The sequence below is a fragment of the Cervus elaphus genome, chromosome 12 (genome assembly GCF_910594005.1).
Source record: "Cervus elaphus chromosome 12, mCerEla1.1, whole genome shotgun sequence".
In the NCBI taxonomy this organism is placed as follows: domain Eukaryota; kingdom Metazoa; phylum Chordata; class Mammalia; order Artiodactyla; family Cervidae; genus Cervus; species Cervus elaphus.
Window position 1 is genome coordinate 18,560,840 of NC_057826.1, and position 12,074 is coordinate 18,572,913.

At 46.6% G+C, this 12,074-nt stretch overlaps 1 long non-coding RNA gene across 1 annotated transcript; it reads left to right on the top strand.

The window, feature by feature from the left end:
* Window positions 1-8,733: 8,733 nt before the first annotated feature.
* LOC122705525 lies at window positions 8,734-11,237 on the top strand. Its single transcript, XR_006344126.1, has 3 exons — window positions 8,734-9,644; window positions 10,526-10,637; window positions 11,101-11,237. It is a non-coding gene; the product is annotated as an uncharacterized LOC122705525 (long non-coding RNA).
* Window positions 11,238-12,074: the final 837 nt, after the last annotated feature.

Genomic DNA, 12,074 nt, shown 5'->3' on the forward strand with positions numbered 1-12,074 from the left:
CCCATATTCCACCACTGAGATAATTACTGTAATATTTTCTTAAATATTTCCACTTTTATGTATATTGTTAAATAATCATACTCATTTTTATGTATAAATTTGTTTCCTTTACTTCATTTCCAATATCATTTAAAAGTTGTCCCTAAAAAAAAAGTAAAAAAAAAAAGTTGTCCCTAAAGTCATTTTGATTCTTTATATAATGTTTCTTATGTTTACAAAAATAGTGGATGCTTATAGAAAACGTGGAAAAATGGAAAAGTTTAAAGAAGAGGCAAACTAACATCATAAAACTTCTACCCAGACTTAGCTACTATATTTCCTTCAGGTCTTTTTCCTGTGAATGTATTTATATGTACTGACAACATTGGCAATTGTATGCTGTGTGTTGCTGTTGGTTTTCAGTCGCTAAGTCATGTCTGACTCTTTTGACTCCATGGGCTGTAGCCCGCCAGGCTCCTTTGCCCACGGGATTTTTCAGACAAGAATACTGGTGTGGGTTGCCATTTCCTTCTCCAGAAGATCTTCCCACCCAGAGACTGAAACTGCATCCCCTGCATTGCAGGCCCATTCTTTACCACTGAGCCACCAGGGAAGCCGATGCTATGTGTAGTTTATTTAAATACTTCTTTTTTAATCTTAGTCAACAAATATGTTCACATGGTTAAATAAAAATGGCAAGTATCGAATTGCTTAGGAGGAAAAGTCTGTCCCCAGTTCTGATCCTCAGAGGCAGCTGCCTTTAGTCCTTCTGGTATTTTCTTCTGGTGGTTATGTCAGCACATATCTCCAGTTGACAAGGGTCTACCACTATTTCCTGCTTATCAGTGTTAGACTTTATCTGCTAGACTTCCTGCTCTCACAGTGCGGCTTCTCTGGCCTCGTCTCCTCCATGGTGGGAATTCCTCTGTTGGTTACTTTTTACTGTAAGCATCAAACTTACATCTTTTAAATCTTGTTTTATTAACTGTATACAGTTATTTTGACCCTTCATTTTCTACAGGGAGGATATTAACACCCCTCCCCCCAAACACACACACACACACACACACACACACACACACACACACCCTTTTTCAGCTCTCTTCTCTATATTCCATAGATTAATTTCTGCCTACAGTACTTTGCCTTTTTCCATGTCAATATGTACATGGTGGTGCTCAGTTGGTAAAGAATCCACCTGCAATACAGGGGACCTCCTACAATGCTGGGGATGTGAGTTTGATCCCTAGGTTGGGAAGATCTGCTGGAGAAGGAAATGGCAACCCACTCCACTAGTCTTGACTGGGAAATCCCATGGACAGAGGAGCCTGGCGGGCTACAAGTCCATGCGGTGGCAAGCGTTGGACACGACTCAGCAACTAAACCACCCATACCACCTATGCGCATGGTGGTCCACAACACTGACATTTTCCATCTTTCCTATAAATTCATCTGGAAAAGTAGAACTCAGTAAGCAGTGTGTATGTTGTTGGCGCTGTGTCACTGGAGTTCCCTGCAGAGCCATGCAGTGCTCCTGGGGTACATTTTCTGCTTGAACAGCTCTCTGTTTGCTTAGGTTTTTGTTGTCTATTTTATCTGTCTTTACCGAATTCCCGATTTCATCCCAACTTTTCCATCCACTCGGTATCCACAGTTTGTTGTCTTGGAGGTTTGTTGTTTGTTGTTCTGTAGGCTCTTTCTCATCCAGGGTCTTCTGTCCTGCTCCTGTCTAGACTGATCACCCTTGAGCCTGCTGCACGGCCCCAGCTGAGAGCTTCAATTTCTTTTCCTGGCACACCTCCTCTTTTTCACGGATTGACTGCTTTCCTTTTTTTAAGTTTTTGTTTGGTGGCAATACATCAAGTAACTTCCAAAAACTTGGTGTGAGTTTTTGAGTCCTTGGCTCTTCTACCATAACACTAGATTGATTATTGTGTCTGGTACAGAATTCTAGGTTCAGGGTAATTTACATATTGTACGTAAACTTTGCTGTCTGGCTTCGTTTTCCTGGTGTCATGTTTATGAGATTCTTGCAGGTTGTTGTACATATCAATACTGTGTTATTTTTATGGCCAAGTAACATTCCAGTATGGGGCTTCCCTCATAGCTCAGTCAGTGAAGAATCTGCCTACAATGCAGGAGACCTGGGTTCCATTCCTGGGTCGGGAAGATTCCCCTCGAGAAGGAAATGGCAAAGGAATCTCCAGTATTCTTGCCTGGAGAATCCCATGGAGAGAGGAACCTGGCAGGCCACAGTCCATGGGGTCTCAAGAGTCGGACATGACTTAGCGACTAAATGATGATTCCATTATAAGTAAATGCCACAATTTGTTCATCCATTCATCTATTGGTGAACGTTTGGGTTGTTGTCAGCTTTGATGAAGTGATAATGAGTGTTCATAGTCAAGTATTTTTTTGTGGACATATACTTTTATTTCTCTTGGTTAAATACTGAGGAGTGGACTTGCTAGGTTTTGTGGTAAGAGTATGCTTAACTTTATGAGAATCTAATAAACTGCTCTCCAAAACTGGAATATGTTTAATTCCTATCATTCATAAATGAGGTTCCCAGTTGCTCCACGTCTTTGCAAGATACTTAGTATTATGCATCTTTTCAATGTTAGACATTCTGGTAGATGTGTAGTGGTATCTCACTGTTTTAATTTGCATTTCTCTGATTACTGATGTTGAGCATTTTTTGATGTGCTTATTGCTTATTGGCCATTTGCATAACTTCCTTTGTGAAGTGTCATCAAATCTTTTGCCCACTTTTTAACTGGGTTATCATCTTATTTAGTTCTAATTTTTTTTTTTTTTTTGGAGTCAAGTCTTCTGTGAGATAGTCCCATGTGTTTTTGAACCTTATGCTTTCCCAACTTAATATTGTACTGTAAGCAATTTTTCATGCAACTACTTTGTTTGAAAACATATTTATTATTTGTTAATATTCTGCCATACAAATGTGTCATTATTTATTAAATCATTCTCTTTTTATTGGACATTTCTGTTTCAACTTTTGTTTTGTGATTATTCTAATATGTATCCTTTTACAGAAAGCTGGTTTCTCCTTAAGATAGATTCCTGGAAGCAGAGTAACAAGTTCAAAAGTTAGTGCGTATTAAGGGCTTTTGTTATCTACTGCCAAATTTTTTCCCTAAAGTTTGAACCAATTTAAAGTGCCACCAGTGGCGGGTGAAAATCACACTTTATGCCACTGCTGCCAGCTCTGAATATCCTTACTTGAAAACAATTTTTTAATATTTTTTTACTAACTTAATAGGTGGTAATGGTGGCTGATTTTAAGCTGCGTTTCTTAAATTTTTAGTGTGGTTGGATACCTTTCCAAGTGTTTGGTAGTCATTTGTTTTTCCTCTTCTGTGAATTGTTTATTCATCTCTTTTGTTCTCAAATGGGTTTCTGAGTCACGTTTCCCAACTCTGCAGAGATCTTGCAGTGGATGAGGGTTCAGTGTTGGAGTCCGGGGGGGGCGGGGGCAGAAAGTTGCCAGAAGCTGACCAGAGAGCAGGGTGCTGGCTCCGTGGGGCACCCGGGACCCTGGGGGACTCTGCACACTCCTTCCTTCACACAGGCCAACCGCTTTGTGAAAACTTGCCTTTATTTCTGTAAATAGTAAGAGGGTAACATAGTCCCCAAAAGGAGGGACAAAAGCTTGCCTTCTGAGCTTTAAATCATAACTTTTTGCCTAATGGAGCACAACTGTGATATGCAAGGTCACCAGACAGGGTTAAAATGGCTCCCAGGCCAGCCAGTTTTGATAGTAAGTGCAACAAAAGAATTGCCAGACCTCAATAATAAGTTTCTCCCCTTAGGGTGGGGGGAGGGGTGCTGTTCTCAGTACCAAAATGGACATCAGAAGGCACCTAGGCCTGTGGGTAAAAAGGTCCCCAGGGTCGTAATCCTCAGATTTCACTGGATCCTGCCTTAAGTTGATCATGCAGGAGGTCTTAAGCCCCGCAAAGGGCCCCCTGAATGTTGGGAGCCCAGGAGTGGCTCGCATAATTCTCACAATAGTTTCTCATGTAGGTGTGGGGGTCCCCAGGGATGGGTTCCATGAGCTCATGACTGACAGGTCTTTCTGGGAACCCCTAGGGCACCCCGCGTGTGCTTACAGATGAGAGACCCCTTGACAGCATTTATGACAGCCCCTGGAGAACCCCGTATATCAGTTCACCAACAAATCTTCCCCAAGTATCTCTGGGAACTCCCAGGGGAAGTTCCCACAGCGCCTTTCAGAAAACAGTGCCCCCAGTATTAAGGGGGCCCCCAGGTGGTGTCTCACCTCTGTACCCTAGCATGTTCCCCTGCCCAGGTATTCCTGGGAGTCCCCCGGGAGAGTTGCTTCTGAGTTCACAAACAAGACCCCCCCTCGCCAGCGTGGCCGCTGCTCCTGATCTGGGAGCTCTAGTGCCTCCCACTGGACCTGGGACGGGTGCACTGCCCTCTCTTGGTGGGGGATGACGCCCCCCTCTAGTGGAAGCCTATAGAGCCTTTGGGATGGCAGAGCTGCAGAATCATTTGAAGCCAAGCGGGGTAGCATCCATTTTTCTCCTCTGTTGAAGGGTAGCCAAGCTGGGCTGGCTATGCCTCAGTAGGTTATATGGTGTTTGTCGACAGTTCTTTCTATTTTTACTGATAGTTCTGTTCTTACTGGGATTCAGATAGGAGACTTGGTGGGCTGGGCCAGAGACACATCCAAAGGACAGAATTAGCCTTCTGATGACAGAGGTTTTCTCACTGGGCTAAGTTTATCAATCACTGCTTCTCCCCCGCAGGATGAATCCCTTCCCAAGGAAAATCTGCAGGCTTGCTCATAACTGGCTGTATTGTTCAGTTAAGGGGTTTATTACAAGATGTGGTATCGGCTTTACTGAAGAGTAAGGAAACCACCCAGGAAAAACACCCAGTGACTGTTGGAACACAGACCCATGCTGGGTCCAGCTACACCCACAATCTCTCTCTCTCTGAGGTAGGGACAGGGCAGTAGAGCTTCCACTACAGTTTTTCCCAAATGCCCAACATCTCTGCCACCCGTTCTGACCTCCCAGCACATGGCTGCCACCTCACATTACTCACTTCCACTTTCTGATTATCTGGTGGAAAGTAGGTCACGTGGGGTCTAGAAATGGATGTGGTTTTCAGTCTCTGCCATGCAGGAAGAGCAAGAAGGGGTTTGGCATATGAGTGTCAGGTGATTCACAGTAGGCCTCTCACAGGCATAGACCCAGCTTCTCAGAAACACATAGACACTGCGACACTCTGTTTAGGTTAAATCCATGCTCAGGGAAGATGGGTCTTCACGGCTGCACACAGTCCTAACACCCTCTGGGAGCTGTTGCCCTGGGATTACCTTTCATTCTGTCCCTTCCTTGTGGCTACTGTGTCTCTATACTGTGTCCTTAAAGCATCTTGTTTTGATATTGAATAGATGACATCACTAACTTATTCTCTTGCTCTCCTTGGCTGAGCACTTGATTCATTTACCAGATATGTACCAAGTGCCCATTATGTGCCACGCAGTGTGACAGGGTTAGGGGATGGAGTGAAGACTATGATACAGTCTTTGTCCTTAAGAATCACACTGCGTCACAGGCAAGCAGCACAAGGCATCAGGTCATTAGCGGAGAGCTGTGAGTATTGGGGCAGAGGGAAGACCAAGGTGACCTGGAGGTCAGGGGGAGCTGTGGATGGATCATGATGGCTCTACTGTTTCAGGATAGAGTGAGCCCTGCAGTGAGTCCTACAAGTCAGAGTCCTACATTGTAGAGAAATGGGCTTAGATTTGTCTTGGAAACACACGATAGTGTGTGGCGGCCGTGTGGTGTGTAGACGAGAGAGGGCCAGGGAGGGCAGGATAAAGACCTAGCCCAGCTGAGAAACTGTGGGTCTTGAACTAGTGGCAAGGTGGACGGAGAGAAGAGGATGGGTGGGAGACATGTATGGAAGGTAGACCCCCTAGGCACATCTTACCCCTCAGGGGTTGGTAGGAGTGAGGCGAAAAGAAGTAGATGCTTTGATGTACCACCTGGAACTCTAGGGCTGAAGGACTTAGTCCTCCGACTGCTGGGAGAATTGCCCTCAGCTGAAAATAGTTACCTTGTCCAAGTTCACATCTCTTTCCTAGATAGCTTGCATCCAACAACGTTAGGGTATAGAAGCAACATCTCAGACCCACCTTGAGACAACTCTGAGGGCCTTCCCAGCATCAGAGCCCCCTGAGAGGTGGGCTCTGAAACCATGGTTGCAGCTTCACTGAAGTTCAACATCTTCTTTTCTCAATCCTGTTTTTCAACTTTCCCTTCCACAGGTGGAGATCCCAAGAGCACTTTCTGGTACATCTCCTTATGCCAATCGTCATTAAAGAGGCTGCTTCATGGAAAATGCAAACCTGTAGTGGGTGATGTCTTGCTCCCTGGTTGTGAGCAGAGTGGAATTCAGAAAGAGGAGGTGATTTGTAGGGTGTAGGAGGGAGTTTAAACTTGGAAAAGTTGAGCTTGAACTTCCTGAGACTTTTGGAAAGTTGGGACTACATTTCAAAAGAAATGTGTACATTGCAAGTATAGATTTGGGAACCAGTAGTGTTCTGAGATTTGCTGAAGTCTTGAATTGATGCCTTTCCCAACAGGGCCATATACCAAATTTCCTGGAAATGGAAGTGCCATGATTTTTGGGTTTCTTCCTATTTGGCTTCATGTCCGGCTCTTGACTGCATCCTGAATTCCTGATCCATCGAGTTATTCTGGTTGTCAGCCCTGCTCTCTTAGATTCTGACCCTGGACTTGGTTCAACCCCATCCTTCAGACCTCAGCTCCAGTCTCACCTATAGTTGTCTACTTCACTGTAGCCTTGAGCCAGTGCCCCAAGACCTGGTTTTTCTCCCTGTCTCCATGATCCAATGCCCAGCCTAGGCCTGGTGTGAATCCCTCTTAGAATTCTGAGTATCTCAATGGTAAACATTGTTGAGCTAGTCACTGTCAATCCCTGCCTTCTCCAGACTCTCTTGGCTGATCGTGGTGATGCTTGCACTCCATGTCTGTATCATTTTCTGGGCCTTCCCACTGTCAGTTTTACTCTGTAGCCCCACTCATTGTCAGGATACTGCTATTCCAACTATCTTTGGGCATCAACCTGTCTCACCTTGAGCCTTTGCACTGGCTAGTCCTTTGACACTTGTGTGCCTAGTTTGTTCCTGTTTGTCATTCAGATTAGAGTTTCAAGTGTCAGCTTTTCACAGAGGACCCCCTTAGTCATCCAGTCTAAAGCAGCCACCAGTTATCCTCTATCACATCATCCTTATTACTCATCTAACACTTTCTCATTATTTGTTTGTCTTTCTGTCTTCCCCTGACAGAATATAAGTCTCTAAAAAGGATGACCTTCATGGTAATCGTTTACCATTCTGTCCCCAGACCCAGAATAGTGCCTAGCACATGGTAGGTATTCAGTAAGTGCCTGGCACATATTGGAAGCTCAGTAAACATTGAACGATTGGCTGACTGAGTCTGTTTTTGGCAGTTGCGGATGCTGGCTAGATGGAATGTAATTGATTGAACACCCCTAGAAATTGCATCAACTGGAATTAAATCTGAAGACCCTCACAGTCTGCCTCCAAGTTTCTGGCAAAACCTGAAGTCTCTGAAGCAAAACCTGCCTGAAATATGACCATTTATATTATGGGACTTCAGACCCCTCCATGTTTTGGCCACCAGTCCATTTCATCTCTTGGATGATGATTCTGTCTCATTTTGTTCTCTCCTGCACCACTAGCTTGATTGGTGGTGATTAGCAGAGGGTGGTCCATTCATGTGAAACACCTGCTTCCCACCTGTGTCCCCGTGAGCAGTCAGCTTTGGACACAGTGCAGGAAGCTGGTGGGTGTCCTTCATAGCTGAGTGGGCTTCCAGAATTTTCTCCAGGAGTCAGATCCAAACTGGCATCATATGGGTGACCATCTGTATGTCATTTTGCCAGCATTGTATTGAAAACATCTGCCAGCTTGTGAAAGAGACCTGGGGAGACCTGGGGGCACTAAAGTGGATTGACAGAAAAACTGGCCCAAGAAAAAGGCTGAGCTAGACAGAGTAGTTTCTACTTTTGTTGAGTCGGGGTACAATTCAATTGCCTCCACTTGTTCATGAAACCAGAAAATACAGGCTCAGAAGACTTTCTTCTTACTTCACTTCCATCAGACTACTTGGAATACAGTGACTGTGTCAAAGGTCATTTTACCCAACCCAGGGTTGAAAAACACATCCCAGCACATCAAATATGATGTGTTAAGGGGACTATATGCGGTGGAGGCTATGGTTATGCTCCTAGTCCTGGCAACATGGCCAAGTTATTCATCCAACACCAGTCAGGCTACACCAATGTGCTAATTACTGAAGGTTCATCCTTGGTCAGTGATAAGACTCAAAGAACCAAGAGTCAGCACATTAGACTGAATGGGACTGGGGGGCTTCCCCGATGTCTCAGCAGTAGAGAATCTGCCTGCAATACAGGAGATGCAAGTTCAGTTCCTGGGTCAGGAAGATCCCCTGGAGGAAGAAATGGCAACCCACTTCAGTATTCTTGCCTGAAAAATCCTGTGGACAAAGGAGCCTAGAGGGCCACAGTCCAAAGGGTTGTAAAAAGTTGGAGTGACTGGGCAACTGAGTACGCACACTAGGGGGAATACATCCATCAAAAGTGTAGGGGAAATTTTGAGTTTAAGCTGAAGGTACCCCATCTGAAAACATTTCTTAGTTCTGCACGTGTGGCTTGCATGTGTGATTGTCTCATCTTTTAAAAAGTATTTATTTATTTGGCTGTGCCGGGTCTTAGCTGTGGGCTCTTGGATCTTCATTGCACCATGCAGGATATTTAGTTGCAGCATGTGAACTCTTAGTTGTGGCATGTGGGATCTAGTTCCCTGACTAGGGATCAAACCAGGGCCCCCTCTACCAGGAGTGTGGAGTCTTAGCCACTGGACCATCAGGGAAGTCCCCAATTCTCCCATCTTAATCTCCAACTACATTCATCCCAAGAGATTGGCCCTTTGGGTCCCTGAATAATTTTTCAGCCTCTTCCATTATTTTATTTTATGAATTCCACCATTTGATGCTTTTGAAATGCTTCTTAAGTGCTGTGTGCTATAATAGACATAAGGGAGTCAAAATTGACTACAAGAGCATCCTTGCCCTGAAGGAGCCCAGAGACAGGCAGGGGAGAGAGGTGTACCTGTCATCCACTGCAACAAGGCCTTAAAAAGGGGCCCTTATCCCAAATGTGGGGGCAAGAGGGATCAGAGAAGGCTTTGGAGTCGGGGGAAGGGACACCTGAGCCAAGCTCTGAAGGAAGAGTAGGATTTAGTCGAGAAGGGAGGAGAAAGGAAAGCATTCCGGGCAGAGGTGGAGCCATGTGTACAACCTGCTGGTGAGCAAAAACAGACCTTTCGGGGCACCATGAACACTTTCAAGGCAGCCTCAGCACAGGCTTGTGGAGAGAGAAAGAGTCACATAAAGCATTTGGACAACGTCCTAAGGAAAAGAGCTATGGAAGATTGATCAGCGGTATTGGAGATCAGCCCTGAAATGTCTGGGAGATGATCATGGCTGCAGCATGAAAAATGGCTTGGAGAGAGACAGAACTGCATGCAGAGGGCCCAGGTAGGCTGTGTGGTGGGAGCCAGAAGCAACTGGAGGGCAAGCGGGGAGGAGGAGAGTGGTTGGGCAGAACTGATACACAGATAGGATTTGTATCTGATTGGCTGTGGAGGAGGAGGATGGAGAGAATGAGACTCCACCTTAGGACTTGTAGACATGGATGGCTGGGGGTGCCATGAGTGAAGACAAGGACCCTCAAGGAGGAGCAGGTGGGGACACCCTGTCCTCCTTCTGCAGGCTCAGAAGAAGAGGTCCTGGGCTCCAGGAGGCTTTGTCTACAGGGAATGCTAAGGACCCCCTCTTGTCAGCGTACTGTCCCCAGAAAGGAGGCTGCTGTTGAGTCCTTTTGGGAGGACTGCGGGGGCTGGGCTGGCCAGACTGGGCACAGCACACTGCCCACAGAATGAGACCACCTGCCTGTGAATGAGCCCCCAGGGTCTCTGGCCCCCAACTGGGCATATGAGAAGGGCTTCATGGCTCAGCCTGGCTCTCACGGGGCAGGTGGAAGAGACAGAGGGCGGGGCTTTGGCTGGCAAGCCCTGATCCCTTCTGAAGTTCAGAGGAGCACACAGTTCTTACCCTAGTTTAGCTGGGAACCCGACTCCTAGCTTCTTGGTTGTATAGGAAGCTGAAGAAGTACTTGAAAGAGATCATATGCATAGATTATATTAATACCAACACAGGCTCCGCTTTCTCTGGAAAGCAATTTCAGAGCCACTTCATTCTCCACCTGCATTTGGCTAACGGCCTGATTATAGCCGCACTAATAACCTTCCAACACTCTCAGGAGCTGTGCAGGCTCTGAAAGGTGCCACCCCCTGCCTCCTTGCCCTCTTTCCTGCTTCTCTGGGATGGCAGTGACAACAGCTGTTTATTCCTCCCAGGGCCCGAGTTACTTGGAGGAGAGGCAGATGGCTGTGGGCTCATTCCTGAAGTGCGCTTCTGGGGACCATCAGCCCCGGCTCCCTGGCTGACAGCCCACACAGGGTTTTACAGGTCAGAGCCTGAGTGATTCCCATGAATATGGATGCCGAGGGTGGAGGCTGATTGCTTCCGTCCTGCGGGGCAAAGCTGTCACCCTGGTTGGGGGTGGGGATGGCATTTTTGCTAAGATAGAGGGTTGGGGGGAAGGGCTGTCCCTTGAGTCCCAAAGCAAGACGTTTTAAGATTTAGGATGCTGGCCCCTTGGAGGAAACTGTCTCTATCAGGAGAGGCAGCACAGGGAGATATGGGTTGGCTGCCTGGCCTCTCCATTCAATTTCTCTTTGTTGTGCCCTGACAGCAGCCTGGATGGTCAGGGTTCTGCAGGGGGGTTTTGTGATGGCCGAGAATTCAGATGGCTGAGTATCAAGATGACTTCCTGTTCTAAGGGGCTTCGGGTCCAGGTTCGTGCATTAGTCGATGGTGTTCCCTCAGGTTGCTCTTCACCTTTCTTCCTTACTGTCCCACTCCCACTCAGCCTCCCTGGTTCAGTCTGTACCCTCACTCAACTGCTCCTTGGGCCCACTGAGATGACTCCAGCCCATGCCGGTGGACTATTCGAAGAGTCAGTTACTGCAATGACCCGCAGTTGTCACATACTCACTTCGTCCTGCTATGCTGCCTTCCCACTTGGTGTTCTGCATGGGCCTCATCTTTGCACTGAGATAGTGAGTATCCTATCCTATCGGGACAAGGCCCGATACTGTCCGTCGCAGGTCTCCTGTGGCACTTGCTTGATGCTGAGCAGAGCATTCTAAGGGAAGAGTCTCCAGGGCATCAGCGGTCATTGTCACTGGATATCACTCTCTGAGGGCTGTGGGGATGCCTCATCTCAAAAGAGATGCCACTGGAGACTGGTCCACGGGTTTCTCTTCAGAGTCTCTGAGCATCAGGGCAGGACGTTTCTTCCTCTTTTTCTCTTCCATAGCCCCTTAGATGGTCTGCAGGAACCCCTTTAGCATTCTGCACTGGGTTTGTTGTTTGAATGACTGGCTTCCCACCTGGTGTGGCAGCTGGGAGAGTGTTGTACTCTGTCCTAATCTTGATGGTTTTCTGCTAAAGATGGTACATGTGACATGTGACAGTGATGGCCAGGGACGATGACTGCTCATTCAGAGGTCCTGAACCATTCAGGCTTCCATAATTCGATGCCTTTGCCCAAGTCATTTCTTTTTCCTGAAAGATCCCTCAGCATCCCTTTCACCAATGTCCACCTGACAAATGCCTATTTACCCCCTAAGCCTCAGCTCAAATGTCCCAGTCTTCTGTAGTTTCTCCTAATCCCTGACTCCCAGAATTCCAAAATGTTTTATGATTCCTTTCACTTGAGTGCTTTTCACATGAAGCCACATTCATGTAAGTGCCCATCCCACTGGCAGACTGCTGCAAACCCTTTCAGGGCACAGCCTTCGCTTAGTGTATCCTCAGCGCTAGGCTGACATGTTTTGAGGA